Here is a 26,429-nt window from a genome sequence, read left to right as displayed (position 1 = left end):
TTGGGACTATTTCAAACTAAAAAGCTTCTGGATAGCAACAGAAACAATTAACTAGATGAAAACATTTCTATGGAACAGGAGAAAATATTGGCAGTCATATTTCTGATAAGGGATTAATATCCAAAATATATAAAGGAACTCAAACAACTCAATAGCAAAGAAAAAAATAACCAAATTAAAAAATGAGCAGAGAACCTGGATAGACACTTTTCCAAAGAAGACATATAAATGGCCAACAGGTATTTGAAAATGTTCTCAACATCACTAATCAACAGGGAAATGCAAATCAAAACCACAATGAGATATCACCTCACACATGTTAGGATGGCCATTATCAAAAAGACAAGAGATAACAAATGTTGCCAAGGATGTGGAGAAAAGGGTATCCTTCTATAGTGTTAGTGGGACTATAAATTGATACAGCTATTATAGGGAACAATATGGAGGTTTCTGAAAAATTAAAAATAGAACTATAATATGATCCAGGATTCCTACTTGTGGACATCCAAAGGAAATAAAAATCAGTACCTCCAAGAGATATCTGCAGTACCATGTCATTGCAATATTATTCACAATAACCAAGACATGAAAACAACCTAAGTGTCTATTGACGGATAAACAGATAAAGAAAATGTGCTATACATATATATTATATATGTGTGAATATACATATATATATATGTATGTATAATGGAATATTACTCAGTCATAAAAAGGAAGGCAATCCTGTGATTTGAACCAGAATAGAACTGTGGTTTCCAGGGGCTACAAGGTGGGGAAAGTGGGGAGATGCTGTTCAGTGAGTACTAACTTTCAGTTATAAAATGAGTAAGTTCTGGGAATCTAATATACAGTATGGTGGTTATAGTTAATACTACTGTATTGTATGCTTGAAAATGGCTAAGAAAGTAAATCTTAAGTGTTCTCACCACACAAACACAAATGTGTTAATTATGTGAGGTGATGGATGTGTTAATTAACTTGATTATGGTAATCATTTCACAATGTATATATATATTAAATCATCACATTGTACCCCTTTAAAAAAATCACATTGTGGGGCTGGCCCCCTGGTCAAGTGGTTAAATTCACACGCTTTGCTTTGGTGGCCCAGAATTTTGCTCATTCAGATCCTGGTTGCAGACTTGGCCCTGCTCATCAAGCCATGCTGAGGCGGCTTCCCACATAGCACAACCAGAGGTGCACACAACTAGAATATACAACTATGTACTTGGGGGCTTAGAGGAGAAGAAGAAGAAGAAAAACAGAAGATTGGCAACAGATGTTAGCTCAGGTGCCAATCTTTAAAAAGAAAATCACATCGGACAACCTAAATATACACAATTTTTATTTATACATCATTCCTCGATAAAGCTCGAAAAAATAAATAACGAGTATCTTTCTTGTTACTTATTTATGGAAACATTTACAAAAATGCCATAAGGAAGATTTTTATCATTTTTAAAGTAGAGATTTTATAGCCCCATTCTTTGAACACAACCAAATATAATTAGAAATGCATAAAAAAAGATAAACACAGAAATCTTTATTAATTGGAAATTAGAAGCAACCTCTTACATAACACTCAGATCAAAGCAAAAATAAAATAATTAGCACATCTCTAGAAAGCAATGAAACAAGGAAAATTTCATCCCAAAATTTGTAAAACAAAGAAAAGCCTGTACTCAATGATAATGTTTAGTTTAAATACCTTCATTATTAAAAAAGGGGAGGTCTCAACATAAAGGAAACTGATATTTGTCTTAAATTAGAATTAAAACAAACAAACAAAAAACAGCTAAGAAGGATAATTTAACAAATTTTGAATAAACAAAATAGCAACAGTAAAAGTGGTAGACGGAAGTATCATGTATAAGAGATTAGCTGGAAATGAGAAAATGGGGGACTGCAGATATTTTAGAAATCAAAGAAAAAAGAAGAGTCTGAGAAGGATCAGTCATAGAAATAAGAGCAAAAATTAGAGAGCCAAAGAAAGAAAAGGGAGAATGTGAAGACAAGAGAAAGTCAAGGGTATAGTTTCATGGTGAAGATGGATAAGAGAGGTTACCACTATTTTTCAAAGGAAATTACAGCCTATTAGAAGAACTCTATATCATAGAATTTATAGTAATTTATGAAATATATTTATATGAACAGTTACTTTATGATGGATTAGAAATACATTTTTAAATAAAAGTATTAACAATTTTCCAACTTAGAAAAGTTAGTAGGTAACCTTAGATCCTTCTCCTTCTCCAATATATATTTGCTTCATGTATTGGCAAGAATTAGGGTGATAGTTGTAGTGCCTTGGCTTTTGGACAGAGAATATTATATTCGAATAACTCATTGAAAAACTATTATGATCATAATGATAATGCAATTATATGAAACGTGTACACTGCATGGAAATAGTATTCCCTTATCAGTTCACGTTTTGTGAAAACTTTTTAGTGTTTCAGGATAATCAGCACGTTCCTGACTCCACTATAAGTAGAGTAGTCAAGGGAGGAAGTGAAATTATCATTAAACAGTCACTGACCAAAATCTATTAGCCCACCTACAACATTAATTAAATAGCTGGCCTTGTGTGGTGAGCAGCCCTTGATATGTACCTACAATGTCAGAAGAGTGAGATATAGTGAAACGATATGAACTTTGGTGTCCAACTAAACTCCAGTAAAATGCTGGCTTAGCCCCTGATAAATTGAACTTGAACAATATGTATAATTTATAATCTTATTTTCCTTATCTGTAAAAGAAATATAATGACCATATCATAGAGCAACTGTGAAGATTTAATTGATCTCTGTTGTCTCTAACACACAGTAGGTGACTAATAAATGGTAATGGCCTTTTTTCCCTCTGGTGTATTGGGTAGTGTAAGATGTTGTCATTGATATAGATTTGGGTTTTCACAGGGAAGGAATTTTACAATGTGGAGTAATGACAATGTTCCCCTTTTTCTATATAAGTATAAACCTCCATTTGAACATATTGTAAACATTAATAAAACATACAGTATCTGCATTTATGTGGAGCCATCAAGGGGAAAGCCAATTTGGTTCTGTTCTCTTCATTGCCCTCCTCAGTTCTGTTTTCTTTCTGATTTCCTCTACTTGCTTATTTTAATACTGTATTGCCAATAAAAGCCAACTTGTAGCCTTTTTATCTTTGAAAGCCTTGCACAAGATTGCGTGGAACCCCTGCCTGCCCTAACTTGGTTCCATGCCAGTGTTACCTTAGTATTGACTGTGTTGTGATTTCTCCTGCTGGCCTTACCAGAGAAGATTCATTTAACTGCATTTATTAGACACCTGCTAATTAAGTAATCTATGGGAAAGGATCCTGCCTGGTATTTTGTCCTCTGGCTTGGTTGAGTTTCTCTGGTGCTTTCTTTAAACAGACATTCGCCCACTCTTTTTTGTCTCTTAAGAGTTGTGTGGGGACTCTGCATAAAAGAAATTCTATATAAAAGAAAACTTGACATGTTAACTGAACTCCATAACTTCTGTTAGTCTTTCTAATCTCATTTTACAGGGAGGGCTTACTTTCTAATTCACGTGAACCTTTTAAATAATATTGTAAAGAGAACTGAACAAAACTGTTTTAAGTTACAAATTTGTGGAGTTTTCCAGAAAGTTGAAGTCTTAGTTCATTTCTGTAGGAGTTCACGGTCACTCATGAAGATGCCAGGGAGAGAAGAGTAATTCTTTGCCAGCAGCACTGTGATATTAACAGATAACTGTTGCAAGGGTCAAATATAAGCATCTTACAAATTTTGTCATTGTATTGATATTTTTGCAATGGTCCTATAATAGGGGCTATCAACTGCATAGCCCACTTGGTAAGCTCAGGTCTGTGATACTCACCAGGCATTATTCAGTGGCAAGTCAGGATGTTGGGTGAAGTGTTGATGAAAACCCACAGTAATAAAAATCTCACAGATGTGAAGTCAATTACAGTATCAAGTGAAGTTTGTTATGAAGAGATACTTGTTATTAAAGTATCCACGACTCAACAAGGCTGACTAGGATGTCACAAGGCATGAGATTTTAAAAAAATCCAATAACAAGTTTCCCCACTGTGGTTTCAATTGCCTTTTCAGATCTCCCACAGTGTTCTGTTTTAGTGTGAGATAATGCAGACGGTTCTGGTCCTCAGAGGGTCAAAGTGGCTTGTATTTTAGCTAGAGTAATCATAGAAAGGATTTCTATGTCAATCAAATTATCCAGATATATTTTTACTTAAATCTTTCCTCCATTGGGCTTGCATAGACAAAGTTTTGAACTGCAGAAATTGAAAACTTTTTTATTTCTGTATTTTTCCTAATAAAATTCCTCATACATGCTAAGGGCTCAAAAAATAGTTGTGCCATTCTATTGAGGAAGTTTACAAGAAGACTCAGATCATTTGACACTTCATAGTATTGCATAAAAATAAGCATATGTATACCTTAAAATGGATATGTTCAGTTATTTCTCCTGTTTGAAAAGATCTGGCTTTGAAAACTGAGAGAAGTGGTGCGATGTCACCCAGAACACCATGACCTTTACCCACCAGTGTCATTTACATGCTCCTCTTCAGTGCCACCCTAACAAACCAGTGCATATCTTCATTATAACCTTGTTATACTTTGTAATAATTTTCAGTTTACTGTTGTGAGTCTCAACTATATTCTAACAATTTGGAACAGGGGAAATATTTTGTTTTCTTATATTTTCAGAGTTACATGCCGAACATACTGTAGTCACTTCATAAATTTTTGTTGAAAAACAAAATAGTATTAAACAAGAAAAATATTTATTAAATGATGTTGAATGAGTCCAGGACAAAACTTATATTTTAAGCTATGAAACTCCATGTCTATTTAATTTGCTGAATAAAATTGTCTATTATAAAAAAAAAAAATTGAGACTTTTAAAATGTGCTAAATGGAAGTTGAAGAAATGATGACAAATCTGAAGGATTTTTAACTTGGCATCTTAGCTCTTAAAATTTGGAATACCACTTGTCTTGGTGAGTCCAGGCTGTGCTAGTTATAGCCTATGATACCATAGACTGAGTGGCTTAAGCAATAAACATTTATTTCCCACGTTTAGAAGGCTAGAAAGTCCAAGATCAGGGGGCCTGCAGATTAGGTGTCTGATGAGAGCCCTCTTGTTTGGTTTACAGAAGCCATCTTCTGGTTGTATCCCACAGGGTAGAGAGAGAGAGATCTCTAGTCTCTTTCTCTTCTTTCAAGGACACTAATCCTATCATGAGGGCTCCATCCTTGTGACCTCCTCTAAAGTTAATTACTTCCCAAAGGCCTCACCTCCAAACATTATTACACTGGGGACTAGAGTTTCAACATATAAACCGTAGGGCGATACAACATTCAGTCCACAACAACACTTGATTAGAGTGAGATACTTCTGGCTTTGTGTGTATATATGTATGTGTGTGTATGTGTGCGTGTGTGTGTGTATATTTTCCTGTGTTACTCTTTCTTCTTAGTAAGTTATAAATCCTGGAGTAGACCTCCCAGTAGATTGCCTACATGAAGCAGTGAGTGTGAAGTCATAGGATAATGGGACTCAATTCTCTTCCTCTTATAAATGCAAATACCTTATTCAATTCTGTCAGGGCAGTGGATTCCAGAAGGCACTAACTAAGCCTGATAAAATTCCACCTGCAATTGTTTAATATCACAGAACAATGCTTTTCTCTTGCCTATAGGTTCATTGTTGTTGCTGTTTACTTCCCTGTGCTCATTCTCCAATTTTTCTAAAATGACATATTCTACGTGTATAATCATAACAAATTGAAGGCAATAAATTTAGGAATACAGAACCATCAGTAATTGTCTTGAGTTACACAGTGACTGTTGTCTATATGACTTGAATACAAAAATAAAAAAATTAATTTTTAACCTCCTGTGATTTTTTGAGTCTGAGCTCCCTGTTTCTGTTCAGAAGTTAAGAACATATTCTTGCCATTTTGGAGTATGCACAGACTGATCCAGAGATATTTTACTAATTGCATGTTTAGGAGATTAAAAAACACTTCTGATTTACCAGCAACTTCAGTATTTGTCAATCTTGTTGGGGTATTTTGACCCAAAGCAAAAGAAAAGAAAAATTTTCTAAGTCTTTTGTGAGAATCCCAAAGATTAAATTTTAAATGGACAGAACTGTGTAGTAAATAGAAGAAAATTTCACAATTAAAGAAATCTTTTTAGAGCTTGAGAAAGAAAAGAAAACATTAGAATGCAACCTTGCAAATACCTCCTCACCTAGGAAAACTAATGACTCGTGCCAGATGAGGAATAAAGAATTTCAACTTCATTTACTACTGTGGTTTACTTCCTAAAGGGATGGCAGCCTGGTTTAACATGTAGTCAGTTACGAATGCAACATAAATAAACAAAACTCAAATTCTCCCAGATGAGACATTCAGATAAGGATGCAGGTGGAGAGCATGAGGAGATATACAGAGCTGAGTGGTACCTAACTCAAAGTGATAGTTTTGCAGAGAAAAAAATCCCCTTCACATACAAAAGAAACAAGCATTAAGAAAGAAAATAGGAGGTATCTATATTTTTTCTGTCTCTACAGATGATTAATAGAAAACTCTTCTATATGTTTTTAGGAATTGGAAAATAAGATGTATAAAAGTTATTAAATGTGACACAAAGTGGATATTGGAGACTTTTGTATATCTATTTAATCTCTATACACCTTCAACTTAAAATGTTGAACAGCTATGTGGCTGGCATATTGAAATTAATATCATCATTTGTAAACTTGGAAGGAGTTTCTGGTCAAGTATTTTAAAATGCCTAAAATTGCTTTTTAAAAAATGTTAAGATAATCATGATGATAAGAATGAATTACTTTTGCAATTTAATAATACATTAATTGGTAGTGAATAATAAGGAATTAGGTAGTAAAAAACTCATCTCTTTCTATTACTATTTTTAAAGGGCAAAAAAGTTGTAGACACCTAAATGAGGAACAGAGTTTAATTATTTATAATATAGTCTAGACACTTTACGGACTGCAATATACCAAAATCACAGCACTTTTGTTAGCTGTGATCCTCAAAAATTGGGATTGAATGGAAAGGCAACCCTGAGACTCATGCTGTTAGTTGTTAAGTTCAATTGCACTGAGACCAGCACAGCTTTTGGTTGGGAGAGACTTTGGAAAATAAGCTGTTTGTCTCCAGACATTGCCAGGCCACGGTGAAACAGGGCAGGCTCACAGATGCCTTTGCAGTAGCCCCTGGCTGTTGTAAAACAGAAAGTCCCTGGTTCAAAGGTTGTTTCATCCTGAAACTAAGATGCTTTCATTTTATTCTAGCTGAGAGAAGCTGAGTGTTCTTTCCCATAAAGGTGGACGTTAAACTCATTTAGGAAGATAGTGAAATCAATCTGGGAGAGAAGAATTTGACAGGTATAATTTTGGCTGATAGTTTGAGGTAGTAAGCTAGAATAAGCAGGAGTCGAAGGAAATAAAAACCATTCCCAGATCTATTTCTCTAACTTACCAGCCAAAGGTATTCTTCCATATAGTTCTCAATCCACAGAAATGAAAAGAAAGGGAGAGAAAGAAAATTGCATAAATTTGAGTTCGGTTTTCTTTGTACTTCTGCAGAAAATTTAATTTATGTAGCATCTTTTTGCCGTTATCTTGCATATTTTTTTAACTAAAAGAAACCCGATGAGAAGGTGTGCTTTTGTTAACACTCTAAATTCAGCTTGTGAAATAATTTTAATGTTTAAAAACATTCTTGAATTTTGACGTACAAAGCTTGTTAGTGTAGTTGGTCAAAAGAGAGGACCCTGCAAAATTTCTTCAAATTCTATGCCCAAGGTAGAGAAAGGAAGCCTATCTATTCTGTAGCACTGTTCCCGTCACTCTTTGCTGATTTGCATGCTGCAAAAGCCTGTATCACAGACTTCCATATTTGGTGAATCACAAAGCCTCTGTCCTCATCAATCTTATTTTCATCAGTGGTTAAGACAATATGAAAATAAGTCAAATTCTAGGTCTCCAATTTGGAACTAGCCATGCAGCACACTGCCACAAGGTGGGAGTAAAAGGTTTGATTGGTTTAAGAATCAGCCTTTGCTTTTTTTTTTCCCCCTCCAGCTCAGTGTGAACAAAGACATTAAACAGGCTTACTTTAAACTTGAATGAAATAACACCGGTTATTTATACCTTGTTGCTAATATGCATACCTTGAGAACTGGAATGTCTTTTTACTAAAATTTGAGGATCAAATATAATAAATACAGGTATAGACAGTGATTTAATAGCGATTTCTTTATTTCCTTTCTTTCTTGCCAACTTTAGTGCCTTTCCAAACTATATTTTAAGGACCAAAAGTAAACCATTTGAACATAAGCGCTACTAAAACATTCCCCGTTTTATATAGATGATAATGAATATTACTAATTCTCTGTACTAATGAATATTTTGAAGATAGTCTCCCTTCATAAATTTTTCCTATCATTTCCTATCTGCACAGTAATGAAGGCAGCCGTGTAAATGGTAACAATAAATTAAACAGTCCAAGAAAAATATATAATGATCTTGACCTTTCTGAGGAGTTGAATGATTAAAATGAGTTTTTAAATATTGCTTATTCTAGAATAAATACAATGCGGGGCCACTGCAGACAGTTCTATTGCTTTTGCTTGCTTTGTGTTTGAATAGATGTACTAGTTATGCTTTGTGTGGTGTGTGCTTATTAAATTCACTTTGAAATATTGGATTCAAACTTGGCAATATAATGTGTTTACACTGGGGTTGTAAATACAGGTAAACACACACACACACTTTGAGATAGAATACCCGACACTTAGGCTAGCAAGATGAGACATCTCAAGGCAGTTGAGACTCACCAAGGTGACAGCAACACACTCAAGGGATCCTGAGAGGTGCTAAATGGAAAGGGCGCCATATCCCTCGAAAAAAAAAAATGAAAGCTGAGAAAAGGCATAAATTGCCTTGCCAATTTCAATTCTTTGCCTCCCGCTGCATATGAATCAAGAGTGGGCTAAAGGATGGCACTCTTATCACTACTACTGATGTTAGATTTTCTGGAAAGATTTACCCAAACAGGTCTTTTTATCCTACTTAGTTCTGAATCTGAATACACAGCAAACCTAAGGCCACATTACTTACATAACTTTTTTCAATTTTTCCTCCAATGATAACAATGACAAAAAAGACCAAAAAATGCTTAAGTTCATGGAATTGATGCTTTGCTGGATGGAAGTTCAAATAAAATAATACAAAGGTCTCAAGCATAAATTTCACTGTCTAAAGTCAAAAATAATATTACATTTGTATACCAAAAAATTTTTCCTGACTGGGTAGATATTTTTAAGGTTTAAGACACATGGAGAAAAATCTATTCACCTAATGAAATACACCTACCATACAGTAGGTAATTTTGGATGTCGCACTATAAAAATCCACTTGAGTCTCTCGTAGTTAATGTTGCACAAATCACTGAGTATTGTGCTCATGATCTGGCAGATATAGTCTATTCCAGAGTCACTGTTTTCTCTCCTAAACATGTAATTTGGAGAATTGACTTATAGGAAAAAACAATTGGCTTAAAAATTTTACTGAGTGGCTGAGATTGAGTCTGGGTAACTCAGGAAGGATCAAGAGCTTCAAGTGTTAACCGCTGCTTAAAAAGGAACATTGCACATAATCTGACCAGTGGATTCTCCCTAAATCTGACATATTCTTTGGTATCTACCTACCATGTTTATTGACTCTAAGATGTCATTAATGGTAAGATGTACCATTATTTTTTATGTTCATTAAGAAAGAAAAATCTTATTTATTAAAATATGAGAGATCATTAATTATAAGATGTATGTGCATTTCATATATGAAAATGTAGAAAGAAAGAGAGAAACAAAGAAAGAAAGGCCTTAGAAACCATGACGTCAAGTCACTGATAGAGCCTGAAATAGAATCAGACTTGCTGGATTGTTCTAAAGTCTCCCACATTTTGGCTGAAACACCTCATTGCAGGAACTAGAATGGTCTTTCCTGAAGCCTGTGTGAAATGATGGGGGATAGACTGCACAGTGAGATTCATTTCATTCAAACTCAAAAGTTTACCACTGTATCTTAAAAATTAAAATTTAAGAAAGTGGTATAATGAAATGTCCCAGTGTTTAAACTTTCCATACAGGAATCTCATTTTACGTAACTAAATCAAAACTCAATTATAAAGCAGAGTTTTAATGTATGTGAAAAAACGTAATGGTCTTGGAATCAGGGAATCTTGAATCTACAATTAGCCATGAAGGGGTACTACTTTTCATATTTTGGTTTGTACTAAATCGTCTCTTCTAGTTCTACTTTTTACATCAGTGCATGATCTGTTTAAGCTGTATCATTATTTTTTTTCATGTCAACATGTCAATTAACATTTGTTGTCTACATTTTTAAAATTTCAATTATTTATTAATCAAGTAACATTTTACTTCCTGAACAATAGTTAGGAAAACGAAGCAAAAACATTTAGCTCTTAAATTCCATGTCCTGAGATAAAATTGCATTATACATCCCAGAGAAAACTTGTACTAGATTAGCTGTCATTTAATTGGTTTAACAAACTGCAGATGGTTTACTTTTATGAAAAACCCCTTAACAAAATACCTAAAATACCAGATCACTTGTACCCAGCTAGGTATAGCTAAGTGAAAAGTCAAAATTTGAGGAACCCAGGGAGATGAATTAATTTGAAAATTGGACTTTCCTAATGTGGTTAAAAAAAAAAAAAAGGAACACAATCTTTGCCTCAAAATGTCAGAGGAAAAATAACCACCATTTTATATCATTGATAGTAGTGTTTTGATTTATTACTTGAAGTAAAAGATATTCTTCATAGTTAAATAAATTCCTATAAAAATATTAGGCTATTTTCCCCAGTATCATAATTGATTCATCCACCAGAGGTTGCAATAGGGCTTTTTGCAGATGAAAGACGATGGGAAATAGCAGGACTGTGCAGAATATGAGAAAGCTAGACATCTGTATACTGCTATGTATCCACCTATACATCTTTGTAGGTAGAACAGATCAATTAATAAGTAAAAGTGACAACTCCCTTAGACATTAGATTTGGCTTAATCTAATTGAATGAAACATGAATTAGCAAGACACAATCACCTTATACTTATTTTAAGTTCTGTTTCAGATATCATTCTTTTTTTACAGCCAAGCGTGACTTTCTAAAATTCATTTAGATTTTTAACCACTCTTTTGAATTACCAGAGAGCTAATTTTTATGTGAACCACATTTTGTCTCACCAGTAATTTCTGGCCCCTGTGGTCTGAATGTGTGAGAAACATTATTTTTTGCAGCATGAGGAAAGAAGAGTATTTCCAGGATACCCTGGGAAGACACTTTTAAAAGAGATTCTTTTTTATTTCTTTTCATGCAAAGTATTTGTGAATAAGTACACATGCATTTGCTGAAAAGAAAATAAAACATTTGGTCCCAGCCCGTATTCTCAAGTCATTTCCTTATTGTGAATTATCATACAGATTGAGTTGTTGGTATCAAAGCATATTTGAATTTTTTTGATAAAAAGCTCACATCCAATTCAATAGGAGATAGGAGATACATTTTGTGCTTAATAGCATTTCTCTTTAAAAGTGCAACTGTAATGAGCAATGGGATGAAAAAAGACAAAAAAAAAACCAACTATCAAATATTACAACAACCAGACACAAATTAATCAGAAATACTGCCATGGACAAAGAAATGTAAGCCCGGAAGCATTAAGTTTCTATGCGTACACAGTAGCACTTTTGGATAGCTCCCAAAGGCATAGGGCTTACTACTTCCAAAAAGTACCCACTATTAAGGTGACTTAGGTCTCGTCCCTTGAGCCTCCTTAAAGAAACAACAACTGTTCAGTTGCAGTGTAACAGATGTTAAAAAGAATCATTAGCAATCTAAATGTTTTTCTGAGCAGATGTCCCTCTTCTGCGATGGTTAACTTTGGGGGGAGTGAAGTAGGAGGCAGTGAGAATGAGAGAAAGGATGAAAAGATGAAAGGAATCCATATAAAGCCGATCTTCATAAGAGTTACTCATTTAATTATGTCAAAAAGAGGATTGAGGTGGGGTGTTTTTTAATTGCTGCTGCTTGATAAAGAAGGAAGGTAAACAAGCCAAGGGGAGAATTAAAACTCACTTTGCTCCATTGACTTGGCAAGTAGCTTTGGATCAATGAGGGGAAAAGAGACAAGCAGTATATAAAGAAATTTAATGCTAAAATTGCAGTTATGTACTTTTCAATAAATATCAATTGGAATCAGAGGCTAAAAAAATCATTGAAAAGAATGAAAATGAGGAAAACCAGTCCACCTGTGAGAGGAACCTATGAAAGGAATAAGAGAAGTTATTAGATTAGGTGACTTTGGTCGTAACTTTATTTCCTTAGGGGCAAAGACAGGAAGATTTTTCTCAAGCATTATTTTCCCTTGAAATACCTGAGCTGGGAAGAATTCTCTATGTAGAGAATTTGCAACTTCAGCGTCCTCATCCGAGTCTTTCCTTATTTTGAAATGTGCTTTCTACCCAAAGAAGACAGAATGTAGAAATGTATGTTAATTAATTATTCCCACCTTCAAAGAACCTTTCCTTTAGTGTGTGAGAATAAAGGGGAAAAAATACTGGAAGGGTATAGTCTTTCTTATAGTTCTAGCTTTCAAATGAGTAAGCAAAATAATTAAGGCTATAGTAAGCTCATGGTCATTTATACTATTGGAAACTCAGTGAAAATATAAATTATGCATTTGAGATATTTTATGCACCATGAAATGCATTTAGTAACAGTTTGACTTTGCGTGTACTCAGATCTCCGATTCAATCATTTTAATAAAAGATTTTATGGCAGCAACAGAAATTATTTCCAGAATTAACTAGACATTTTTATACATTTAAAACGTGACTATGGATTGTATTTGTAAAAATTGAAGAACCCAAAAGGCAAATCCCAGTTCTGTAACAGAAATTCACATTTACTAAGTCATATTCTACCATTTCACTTTTTGCTGTCTCAATAATAAAAGGCATGAGGACAGAGGATCATGCTAACGCCATATTGGGGGAATAAGTAGTTTTAAACATCGATTTTGAGTGACAGATGACATTTATTCATGCAATCATTCAACAAATACTTATTGGAAACCTACCCTACACCAAGCAGTGTGTTAGAAGCTAAGAATTACAAATATTAAGAAAATGTTGTTACTGCTCATAAGTGGTTCAGAGTCTAATGAATGAGAGGCTCCAACCCTAAGCAAGACAATACCACAAATGAGTCATGCACCTGGGGGTTAGTGAGCTCCGAGATTGCAATGGAGGCCAGATTCCTCCTAGAGCAAGTGAGGAAGGACTCAGAGAGAGAATGAAGTTTCAGTTCTGGTAGTCAACTGAATTTAAAGTTAGCTGAAACGTGGAAAGTTTTTGTAATTCATCATAAATAATATATCAACTTCATTAAAACACATCCACCAAACTCCTCAAAATACAATCTTTTAAAAACAATTGGATCTTGTTTACTTTCAACATTGATGTTTCTAGTAACTCTATCCGCACTGTTTGAGAAGTGCCACCACACAAGAGAAGCAATGGTGGCAAGATAACTCAATTGTTTAAATTACAAAGTCCTCTATGATTTGCAACTTTCTGATTTCTCCAACATTACCATCCTAATTTAGCAAAGATAATGCAAAAACCACTCAATTACTGATCTAATGTGGAATCTTAATATGGCATGGTTTCTGAAACTGGTATTTTTTTGAAATGTAAATAATTGGAAAAATAATTCAACATTCTTAAGATTAGCGCACTTAATAAGAACTGCCATAATAATAACCATCACAATAATAACAGCAAAAGAAGCAAACACTTAAACAATACTTAGCATGTGCCAGGTATCCTTCTAAATGCTTTATATACATTAATTCATTTGATCCTCACAACAGCCCCATAAGGTAGGTGCAGCTATTATCTCCAGTTTATAGATAGATAAACTGAGGCAGATTGGTTGGTGTTACTTGTCCAAGGCTACGTAACTAATAGCTGGTGGAGTTATATTTAAAAACCCAGCCTGGTTCTAAAGTCTGTGCATTCAACCATTTCACTGTATCTCTGTGCTGACTAAAAGACACAGAAATAAAAGAGGAAAAATCCTCCATTTAAGGTAAATATGGGTGCTAGGAGAAAAATAGAGTGCAAGAGGAAATATTCACCCTATAACATTGTGGAATATCTCTTAACTGTTGTCATTATTTAAAAAATAAATCGAGCAATGGAATATGTAGTAAAGGAAGATTATTTTTAGAGATTTAAGCAAGCTCACTAAGGAAAGAATATAATAAAATGCAAGTTCTTTTAAAGTTAAAAATTTGTGGACAGGTCCTAAACACCGTTTCTATTCTCTAACCACAATTCCTTGAAAAGAAACTTTGGATCTTGAGATGAAAAAAGATCTATTAGGTCATCTTGTCCATCTCACCGCCAGCAGAGAATTGCTCCCGACAGTAAAGAAGTTAACTTATTGACAGCACTCTTTAAGCAGCAATTTACCAGGTGAATCCCTAAAGGCAAGAATGACTTCTCTGGTTTATCTTTGCCTTCTTATCATCAGTATAGTTAGGAGACCCATTCAATCTTCTCTGCTGGATGAGGAAAGGGGACAGGATTCTTGAAAATGTTTCTAAACTGCAGTAGATTAAAAAATGTAGCTTATAGCACTTTAGTTTAATCTAGGATCATTGCTCGTCTTGCATATTTAGGCCAGCATGTGCACATGTGTGTGCACATTTACATAAGAAATATTTGACAATAGAATTCTACAATATCAAAATTTATTTTATAAAATAAGTTTAATATTCTATTTAGTGACTGGGAAAATAAAATGTAAAATGAGCTGACAAATATGGGAAAATGAATGGCTAAAACACGTTCTGAACAAAGAAGTCCCATTTTCTAAATTGTGAATTAGTCCTTTAGAATGATAAGAAATTAGAAATGTACTCAGATTCCTTCATTCAGTTTAACTTTGGTGCTGCTATCATCATTCTCTCTATCTATATTTCATGGGATTATTTTAGGCAAAGCAGTTGCAAAGAAGTAGATTTGTTATAGCTGTTCAAATAACACTAGTTTCTTTAATTTCAAGACCCTTTTTTTTTAAAGGTGAAAACAGTACCTCAACTCTGACTGGATGGCCTAATCTCATTGTCACTGCTTAGATATGTTTGGTTTTAACTCCCACTCACTACTCTTCAGAAAGTATGTTAATAAAAGAGCCAGTAGTCTATACATTGGAACAAGAAGCTATACATATGCTATATGAACTGCCGAAAGGGCTTCTTGCTTCAAAATATATTATATTCCTGCCTGTTTTTGAACTAATGCATTATATCCAGATACAGCAATAAATGTGAATATTATACATTGATCCCATATCTTATATATGGCAGACTCCCAGGCTACTGTATAACATTAGCAGAGAATGAAAGAATCTCAGAAATAATAGTAGGGAGATGGGGCAAGAGAAAGGTAATGGGCAAAGGGTTCTTCGGGAAAGGATTCAGATGAGTTTCAGAGGAAGGAACAGGGTGATGAGTAGGGAAAAAGGAAGAAATGAGAGTGTTAAGAAGAAAAATAAAGAAAAACTTTTTTGCTTGTATTTTATCTAGTACTTTACATGAATGCCAGGAACTAGAGCCATGAGATTGTGGGCATCAGTCACTGAGGTTATAACCAAGGTTATGTACCTTTTGGTTTTAGCTTTAAAATACTCAAGGACTTTGGATAAGACTACAATGACTTTAACCTGGGAAATCTCCTTCTCTCCCTACCTTCACTTAGCATTTGGTTACTGGAATAGGATTGTCCCTGGCTTCACTTTAATTGCTCTTGCATGACTACATAATAAATTTATAGTCAACAGCACTTAACAGTTTCATGCACTTACGACAATGTTTCAGAAGTAGGGTAAAGATTGTTATACCATAGAAATACTTGTTTCCCAGTGGTTATTTTTCCATTTCTTGCAGGGGTAACTGCAATAGCATCATCATCTCTCCGTGGTCAAGCAGAAGGATGGAGCAAAGGGATAAGTTGTAAGTCGATTTCTGATGTCAATATTTGCTACCATTCATATTTTGGTAATAATCTAGAAGACGGGAGCAAGGATGATTCCAGTTTCTTGCCTTAGATTAAGCCAGTATCATTAAGTGAGGCGACACATAAAGAAGGAGAAAGAGCACTTAACTTCCTTTTGTATATATATAGTGAGTGTGAAGTTCTTGGAAGATATCTAGAGATAGATTTCTTGTGTATATTTTACTATGGTACTAAAAGAAAAGAGATGATGATACAATCACCAGATGCAGGAAAGAATTGACAATCTGTGAGATATAAAGTAGTTTATAATGAATCACTACTTTGAAAATATTTCAGATCAATTTTTTTTTTTTGGTTGTTTGCTGGGGAAGATTTGCCCTGAGCTACCATCTGTTGCCAATATTCCTCTTTTTTGTTTAATATGTGCTGCCGCCACAGCATGGCCACTGACAGATGAGCAGTGAGGTTCCATGCCCGAAAACTGAGCCCAAGTTGCCAAAGTGGAGCGCTCTGAACTTTAACCACTAGGCCATGGAGGCTGGCCTCTCAGATAAATTTTTATAGTGTATTAATAAGCATTCAGATTCAAGAGAAGGACATATAGAGGCTATATGTGGCAATTTTAATAACTGGCAGGTTTTCATAATTGTTTTTTAAAGAAGATTACCCATAACTTTTTAAAAGTCACAAATTCAGGGCTGGCTCGGTGGTATAGTGGTTAAGTCCAGTTCACTCTGCTTTGGTGGCCCAGGTTCTCAGGTTTGGATCATGGGCACAGACCTGCACCACTCATCAAGACATGCTGTGGCAGCGACCCACACACAAAATAGAGGAAAGATTGGCACAGATGTTAGCTCAGGGCCAATCTGCCTCACCAACAAAAAAGAAAAGTGACAAATTCAGTGGAATTTTTTCCAACGTTCACTTTTCAAAAAGGGAAAATCATAGTCATGTTACTGATCATGGTTTTGGTGACTAATAGGAGTGGTACACCTTTTTCATTTGGAAGAGTAAGAGGACATGTCACTGCTTTAGTTGGAATCATTGAAAATTCTTATTTGCCAATTCGCTATGTAAAAATACCATGAGTAAATTCTCCATGTGATAAACTGAACCTGGGAAGCGAAAGCAGCACAATGATCAGTAATTCTTGGGATTATATTATTTCCTGTATTGCCTGCCATCTATTGGAAAGAGGGCCTCTGGAAGTGCACCAAGGTCAAATCTTAAGTGAGGGCATAAATCTAAGCCCTGGTGTGTACCCTATAATCTAACGAGGAGAAGATATTTGTTTTTACAATGAGTCCTTTTTGGAGGAGATTGAGTCCAACCTTAGACCTTGCTTCCTAGGTAGGACGTCAGGTGCTGCTGCTGAGATAACAGGGCCAGCGCAGGTGACCTCTCCCAAAACTCTGAAGGAAGAGAAGACTTCTTCTTTAACACTTGCTGTGTGATTGTGGGTCAAAAGAGGCCCTTTTTCAATTGTCTCAGAGATTAAATTCCAGTTCTGAAATTGTCCTATCCCTTTGAATCAGAGTCAGCTTACCCTTGATTGCTAAAAATGAAAATCGTAGTCTTTACCAGATTGAATAGTATGGCTATATCTGGTTCATCTTGGACAATATTTTGCTGATGTCATTGTATAGTGGTCATTGGTCCTCTCTCTGTCCCGTGTATGGCTCCATTAGTAAGATTTCTGTAAAATGCAGCATTGTTCACATTGATCCATTAAACCATATATCTGCATAACGTCTACTAGTTTAAGCATGGAAAGGTGGTGAAGTCCTAACTAGTCAGCCATCCTCTTGAATTAGACATAAACTTGCAACAGACAACCAGTATGGATTGTGTCCAGGGTCCCCTAATCAATGTTAGGGGGCCAACACCCCCCTCCACACTTGGATTAACGGATTTCTTAGCATTATTGAAAACTAGTTCATGGCATAGAGTAGAAAGCTGTGCCCAGTAGTGTATGTGCTTAACAAGTGTTTGAGCAGAATAAAAGATGGGCATTTTTAACCAGTGCTTCACCTTTAACAGCATATTATCACTAAAAAAAGAAAATGACATTTTGCATATTCACAGTTAGGCATTAGATTTGTATTTTAAGTTGCCAATAAAATCAAAGTTAGTACGTGATAATTCAGTGTTTTTGATCTTGTGGTCCTTTTCGTTCTTCAAATAATTTTATTTTTTGCTTGAGAAAGATTAGCCCTAAGCTAGTATCTGTGCCAATCTTCCTCTACTCTGTATGTGGGTCACTGCCACAGCATGGCTGACAAGTGGTGTAGTCCACACCTGGGATCTAAACACATGAACCCTGGCCACCAAAGTGGAGCATGCTGAACTGAACCACTGTACCACCGGACCAGCCTCCAAATAATTTTTTTTTAATCTAAACTTTTGTACACCCTAACAGGAGTAGCTAACATTAAATGTCAGCACACCATTTCCGCTATAGCATAACCTGTATATACTAAGCAATATCTCAGGAGATGCCTGTCTGTATCTATTTCTTTTTAAAGAGAAAGAAAAATACCTTTTATTTTTAAAGATTTTATTTTTCCTTTTTCTCTCCAAAGCCCCCCAGGACATAGTTGTATATATATTTTAGTTGTGGGTCCTTCTAGTTGTGGTATGTAGGACGCTGCCTCAACATGGCCTGATGAGCGGTGCCATGCCCTCGCCCAGGATCCAAACCCGTGAAACCCCGGGCCACCAAAGCAGAGCACACGAACTTAACCATTTGGCCATGGGCCGGCCCCGAAAAATACCTTTTAAAATTTTTTTATTCATTGTTCTTTTGAGAGATGCAAAAATGTCACTTGAACTCTGAGTAGAAGAAAGAGCACTTGATGAGGAATCAGGAAAACCGGGATCCAGCCAGGCTTCTCTTCTGATTCTGTGGCTTGGCCCAGGCTCTCTAATGACTAAATTCATTCACCTATAAATTTTTAATCTTAGGAATCATTCAGTAGCAAATTATCAGGCAGGACTCCTTTTCTGTTACCCCCGTCTATAAAGTCTGTTTGTGTGGGGAGAGACTGCATACTCTAAAGCCGAGTATTCATGATTCTGTCCAAAATAATAACCCAAGGTAAAACACCTCTATAAAAATTCTATTTTTGGTCAATTTGCAAATATTTTGAGAATGAAAATCCATTGTATTAAATTTTGTGTTTTAAATGGCTAAAATGGCAAATACAACGTTAATAATAACTATAATCTAAAAACTCGGTTACCTATCAAATACGCTGATGAGTAATTAAATTTGAATATCTGGAAAGTTTAAGACTAACTTAGTCCATGTTTAATTAAGCAAAACTTCAGATGCTTAACCCTGGACACTATGAGTGTGCAGATCGTGTACTTTTTTTTTTTTTTTTTTTACAATAAGCCTATTGTCTTTCTCCTCATTGATTTAATTTGACAGTCTGTGTGGTGAATGTAAATCTTTTCTTCTATGCTCTTTATACACACACGTTTTTGTTATAGACATTTTTCAAAGCAGATCATTTTATATTTATTTCTTTTTATGGGGTGGGGGTTGCTTGGTATGAGTCTTTCCTGTCACTGAACAAACGTATACCTGTGAATCCAATCTGGAGAGAGAGGGAGGAAGAACACAAAAGGGAGAGAATATAAAGCATATCTGCGTTTAGCAGAGGACAATCAATTAGATTCATTATCTGCTCTACATTCCAGTCACTTCTTTAAAAGAAAAGAAGCACATAATACCATGGCAACAGTTAGACCTGCAGTCCGTTATGGTATATAATCATTAAGAGGTCTTCAGCCTCGCCTGAAAATAGATATGAAAAAAATTCACAGTGGCTGCACAAACTCCCTACATTTATGCTGATTAAATGACAAGTTTGTAATTTACAGGTGTCTTATTGCCATGGGAATGCAATCATACAATTCCATTTTAGAATTCAAGGGCTTTTGAAACATGCTGCATGACTGTTAGCTGGGCTGCAAGCTAAGATTAAATTGAAAGGGTGGCATGTAGATTTTAGAACATGGTGTTGACATTTACTGGCCAATCACATTTTGCAACACTCCTGCATGACAGCAGATGTTGACCTTTCAAGCTTTCCCTATCTGCTTTCACGCATTACCTGCAGAAATTAACATAACTCTGCTTCCTGCTCTATGCTGCTGTTAATGTCTTCTGGGAATTGAGATTCATGAATTCAGTTATTACCCAGGCTTGAGACCCATTTTATACTCTAAGCACAGAACTAAGAGCTCCTGGGAGCTGGTATTTTTGGATGTTGCTTCAACTACCTTTGTGGTTGAGGGATAGCTAGAAGCTATGGAGTAAAAAATGTCATAGGGAACAAGAGGAGAAATACACGGAGGAGGACAGCTTCAAGGAGAATGCTAAGGGCCAAATAATTGCAGAAATATGGGATAGGAGAGCTTAAAACACGACAAGGGTACATTTTAAGTAAATCAAATAATGGTGTGAGTTTCACTTCTCTTGTTAACCGAACCATGAAAATGATACCCCTTAGAGTCTGTGTGCAGTGAGCTTCAGGGTTTGCTCCACAATGCCTGGGGCCTCTATTATCTATGATTTAGGAGAGAAACAATCTGAGATAAAGATGTCATAGGTAGCCCTCAGGAGTTCTGTGCATAATTGTGAGCCACATTCTGCAGTGCTTCCTTCTAAATAATAATCCTACCATTCTCTATCTTGTCAGCTATTTTTTGTTCAGTTTTTCCTAAGCAGAGAAGCTTTGCTTCTTAAATATTTGGAGGGGACAATTCAATGGGGGAATGAAATTCTGAGATACATTATTTTCTGGGACAGGAATTAGCACTTCTTATAAGTCCTGTTAACACAGATATCATTACAATGTCATATCTCTAGAAATTGGAGGACAAAGTTATAGCATTGTTCATCAAAATTTGCACACTGTAAAGGAGGATTCTGAATTTTGTTTAACCTCTTCTCCAGGTTAGCTATATGGATTTAGTAAATTTCCTGTCATTCTGTCTTTTAAAGTCCTTGGAGAGCATCTATGAAATATCTAAGTCACAGTTCTGTGGAATCTAGTCTTTTGAGATACAAGCAGTTGCATTTATCTCAAATAGGAATTGATTAACAGAGCTCAAGATGTCACCAATGAGATATGCATATACAGGCTACTTCAATGGCATTCCTCTGACTTACCCTCCAGCAAACATTCTGTGCTGATTTGCATGTTTCAGCCACGGTGAATTTTCCAGCAGTTTCTCTGAAACCAGCACCTTTTACTGCATATATGAAATACACAAGCAGCATGATTTGAAGGGCCAAGACCCACGCTTTAAAAATATCTTTCCAACTCATTTCCACTGTGCTTAAGGGTCTATGTTTTGAAATTACTTTATATGTATGAATTAATATTTTCCAAAAATTGCTTAAATGCAAAGGAATGCTCCTGGGATGGGTGATAACAGTGTTGCTAGTATTTTCCTATGAATAAATTGGCCTGGTTTCTTTCTTGAGAGGAAAGACCAGTGAAGATACAAATATCCAAATTCCAGATGGACATCCCCAACTGGATATCCCATAAGCACCTCAAATTAAGGGTGTCAAACCTGAGCTGATCATCTCCACCCCACCTCAATCATTGAATTTACTTTTCCTTCTAAACCAGAGAATGTGAGGTACACATTCATCTTTGTCCTACACTATACCAGTTGGACTTTATCCTGAGGAAAATTGAGAAGGATTGTAAACAGGGGAGTTGCATGATAAAACTAGCATTAAAAAATTATCCTGAATTATAGGCTGAAGGATTGGATGGAGATGAACTGAGCATGGGAATGCCGCAAATAAGGGAGGGACATCTGGGATGTTATTGAAGTAACCCAGAGTGATGATTTCCTCAAACAATTTAGTAGAGTGGTGATCCTGAGAAGTGTCCAGGCTTGAGATTTAAGAAGGCTGAATGGAATTTGAAGATATATATAATGGGTGATATGGATAAGGGTGGAGTAAGGGATGAATTCCTAGTTTTTCTCCTTAAAACACAGTAGCTGCTGGTGTTTCTCATTGAGGAAGGGGACATATAGCAAAAAAAAACTTTGGGGAAATATGTTTATTTCACTTTTAGACATGCAATTTTGAAATCCTATAAGATAACCAGCTGGACCTAATTCTTTAAGCTCCTCCAGCCAAATACATTTTTCACAAACCACCACATAAAATGGAATCTCCAGCATTCTTTTTGTTCATGGTCCAAATTGGCACTTGCTTATTCCAGGCCCTTCTAGAAGGCGGCGTTCTAGTGTGGCAAAGAAGGGCTTGGGTTGTGAAATGCAAAGTAGTTGGACCCAAGTCCCTGATCTGTGTTTTGCTTGTGTGATCTTGGATGAAACACTTGGCATTTAAATTTCTTTATGTTTAAAATGGAGCTGTTACAACTCGTATTGGCATATAATGAACACTCAAATAGGATATTTTCTATTTTTTAATACTCATTTTATCTTTAGTGATTTTTTTTCCTTTTGGGGGGGGGGCTTGTTTTTGTGTTTTTGCTTTCAGCCTGATCTCATCATCAACTTTTGCAGGCAGGACCATCTTCTAGATAAGACTTTCTAGGCTTCCACATGTTGCCCAGGCAGTTCCATTCTGTTGCAGGGCCCTCTACCTCACTGCTTAGCTACCCTCAACCCACAAAATAACACTTTAACAGGATTGGATGGGAACTATTCTGTGTAACTAGAGGTCAAAGCAAGTAGATCAGACACTATAAATGTAGATTCCTAGCCTGCTAAACTTTGGTTGTTTATTGAATCTATCCAAATGAGAAATTATGATTCTGTATATGAATTTAAATTTTATTGCTGTCGTAATTGTTTTTTTCCTATTTTTCCACTAAACAGTACTGAGAAGAATAGAGATAATATAATTTTATAAGAGGAATGTAAAGACATTCTTCTAATCTATGGATCCTGACCAATCGTTGATTATATACAACATTATGGAGATGCACCATCGTCATATTGATTTGCCTTTAGCAGCTTCTAAAATATTTCTTCTAATGAAAATGAGCCCCTCTATACTTTTCTAGACCTCTTAATCAGGATTGTCCTACAAGAGGACCTGATTTTGGAAGGCAAATAATAAAGCATGTATATACTAAGGCAGGGCTTTAGATAGGTCAGTGTTTCCTAAGAAAAGAAATGATTGGGTTTGCATGATCTATGTCAGAGTGTAATTAATTAAGAAGTATTTATGAACAAATGCCCAAAGTAGGAAGTTACATAAAAATAAAGTTCTTAGGTTAAATTTTCAAGCGTGATTTAGTTAATTTTTGGAAGTGACTTTCCAAAATGCCTCATTGATATAAATGTTGAAATATGTAAAAATAAATTATCTTTAACAGATATGTATTTAGTGTCTATTATAAGCCAGGTGGTAGAGAAGGGAAAATCCCTTCCTTTCTTCCCACATTTCTTCATTCTTCAGCAGAAGACACGTTTCATGTTTCTACTCTCTTTCCCATGCTTCACCCATACCGTCTACCCTCTTACAATGTTCACACAAAACCTGATTTCTAAGATCAGCCATGTTTTACTAGTGTGATTACTTTGCCTTAGATGTCAAAGCCTATCAGCAGTCTCTCTCTTGTGCTGCCCCCCATGGAGCAAGCTCACTTGGGCAGAGCCTGATCATACTCTGTCTTCTTCTATCTCTTATTCACTCACAACAGAGTGAAAAGGTGATGCCAGAGTTACCTAGGAGACTTGGCTATCTTTTTTATAATGGTACAATTGGTTCATGACATTATATAAATTTCAAGTATACATCATTATATATTTTGATTTCTGCGTAAATTACATCATGTTCACCACCCAAAGACTAATTACAATCCATCACCACACACATGTGCCTAAACACCCCTTTCTTCATCTTCCCTCACTGCTTCCCTTCTGGTAACCACCAATCCAGTCTCTGTTTCTGTATTTGTTTGTCATTGTTTTTATCTTCTACTTATGAGTGAGATCCTACAATATTTGACTTTCTCCTTCTGACTTATTTCACTTAGTGTAATACCCTCAAAGTCCATCCATGTTGTCACAAATGGCCAGATTTCATCATTTCTTATGGCTGAGTAGTATTCCATTGTATATATATACCACCTCTTTATCGATTCGTCCCTTGATGGGCATCTAGGTTGCTTCCAAGACTCGCCTATCTTAATTGCGAGAGGAAGGGGAAAGAAGGAGAACACAACCTAAACAGCAATCTCCTTTCCAAGTGTATGGAAACTCTTTATTCGGAGGGATGAGTACTTCCCCTGCACTTGGTAAAGTGGTATTTTGCTTCCATTTGATTATTGTTCTTTGAAAATAGCTTTCTCAGCAGGGAACTCCTAGAATAGAAGGGTTTAGTGGTAAGAACATGAAAATCTCTTCTGAATCTTGTTATCCACTGTGTTTTAACCAGCATTAGGCAGAAACATCCAAGTTCAGTGGAAACAGAGCAGCAGCTTATTCCCAAATTTCCCTACTTTTTTGTGTGAAAATCATACAAGACCAAAAAAAAAAACCTGAAAAAATATAAACTACTTCTTCAATGAGACTAGTGCATGCAGAACATCCACACTTTAAGCGTGGTCAAAAACAAGACAAGGACACTTGATGTGGGCAGCCACAATTGTGTGCCAGTGTGCTAGGAAGATCAACGTGTGTGTAGGGGCTTAAGATTGAAAGCAAATATATTCTCCTGGAAGATACATAATTTCTGAGTCTGAGGTGTTGTGAGACAGATTGAATCAAACAGTGCTCAATCCCTGGAGAAGTAGGAGAGAAAGAAGAGGTAGAAGGAGTCTGGGGTCCAAGACTTAACTCATGGAAGAAAGGAATGCCTTAGAAAGTAAAGGGAACACTTGAAAAATAGAGGGTATCCCTTTTGTTAGCCCAGAGCTTGAGATAACGTAAGAACAGAAGGTCTCCCAATCCAGATCAGATCTAGAGTGAGAGGTAAACGTTACATGGTCACCCAGAACGGCCATCTTTTAAAGAATGTGTCATTATAGCAAAAGAAGAAGATGTTGAAGAGAGAAACTTGATAAAGTCTGTAGCCTCTTCACCTTTTCGGTCATATTATCTTAATATATGACCCAGATAAATTTAACTAATTAAAATACAAATAATAAAAAAGTATAAATATAGTATCCTTTAAAAAGATATTACAAGCAAAGCAGAAATAATAGCATCCAGACACCAATGAATAAAAGCAAAATTCACTAGAAGTGTATTTCATTTGAAAGGCATACAAAAAGTACAGGCAAAATATGCCCACATAACTTTTAAAAAAATACACCTTAGTGAAATCATTACTAAGAAGTAAGTTTTTAAAACAGAAGTATAAACACTCAGGGAAGATATGGCTAGATATCAGAAAGAAGGAACCATTAAGATTTACGGAAATAATGGAAAAAATAAAAAGACCAAACTGTTTCATAAATTGTCTAAATTAAAAAGGGGAATATGGAAAATAAACTCCTGAAAAGCACAGGAAAGAATTTGTGAGGTAAAATTGAGAAAAATCAACAAAATGAAATAAGTGATATTAATGATCGGGCAGAATATGAATTTCAGAATATAGTCAAAGGACATTGATTTTCACACAAATGGAATCCACAAAAAAGAAAACTAAAACAATAAAAGTAAATAAATGTAATGCAAACATTTTCCTTAAAAAATATGAATCTTTATTAGGGCACAAAACATTAACCAAGCTGAAATATTTTCTAGTAAATTTAGTAGGTTTATTAAAAAAATCCTTTGGACAGTCAGAAAAATAAAATAAAATTCTCTTGTAGGGATGAAAATCATCCTGACATCAGATTTCTTCACGGCAACATTTAATGTTATAAAGCACTAGTGCAACACCCACTAGACGCTAAGGAAAGAAAACGTGAGACAAAGATTTCACCACCAACCAATCTCTCCTTCAATCGTATGGGCTATAGACAAGCAGCTTTGAACCTGGAACATAGCACATAGAAAAGACTCTGTAGGATATGGAACATTCTCTAGCATGATTAAGTGAAAAACAAGTTCAAAATAGTGTGTGTATGTGTGTCTGCATATTACATTTTCATAAGAAAGAGGGGGACTAGAAATATATATTCATATATGCTCACATTTGCTTAAAGAGACTATAGAAGGATGCACCCGGAAACTAACAAAATGGTTATCTCTGGAGGTGGGGGATGAGTTAGAAACAAGGTAGATGGGGCAGGATGA

General features: G+C 35.5%; 1 long non-coding RNA gene across 1 annotated transcript in view; it reads left to right on the top strand.

Moving 5' to 3' along the window:
• LOC138925124 (uncharacterized) overlaps nt 1–26,429 on the top strand; it is a 175,650-nt gene that overhangs the window by 121,854 nt on the left and 27,367 nt on the right. The window contains exon 2 of the long non-coding RNA XR_011440913.1: nt 16,103–16,168. This is a non-coding gene — a long non-coding RNA (uncharacterized lncRNA). The remainder of the gene's footprint in view (nt 1–16,102; nt 16,169–26,429) is intronic.

This window comes from Equus caballus, chromosome 1 (genome assembly GCF_041296265.1).
Source record: "Equus caballus isolate H_3958 breed thoroughbred chromosome 1, TB-T2T, whole genome shotgun sequence".
NCBI lineage: Eukaryota > Metazoa > Chordata > Mammalia > Perissodactyla > Equidae > Equus > Equus caballus.
The sequence above is the reverse complement of the archived record's forward strand: the minus strand, read 5'-3'. Positions and strand labels throughout refer to the sequence as shown.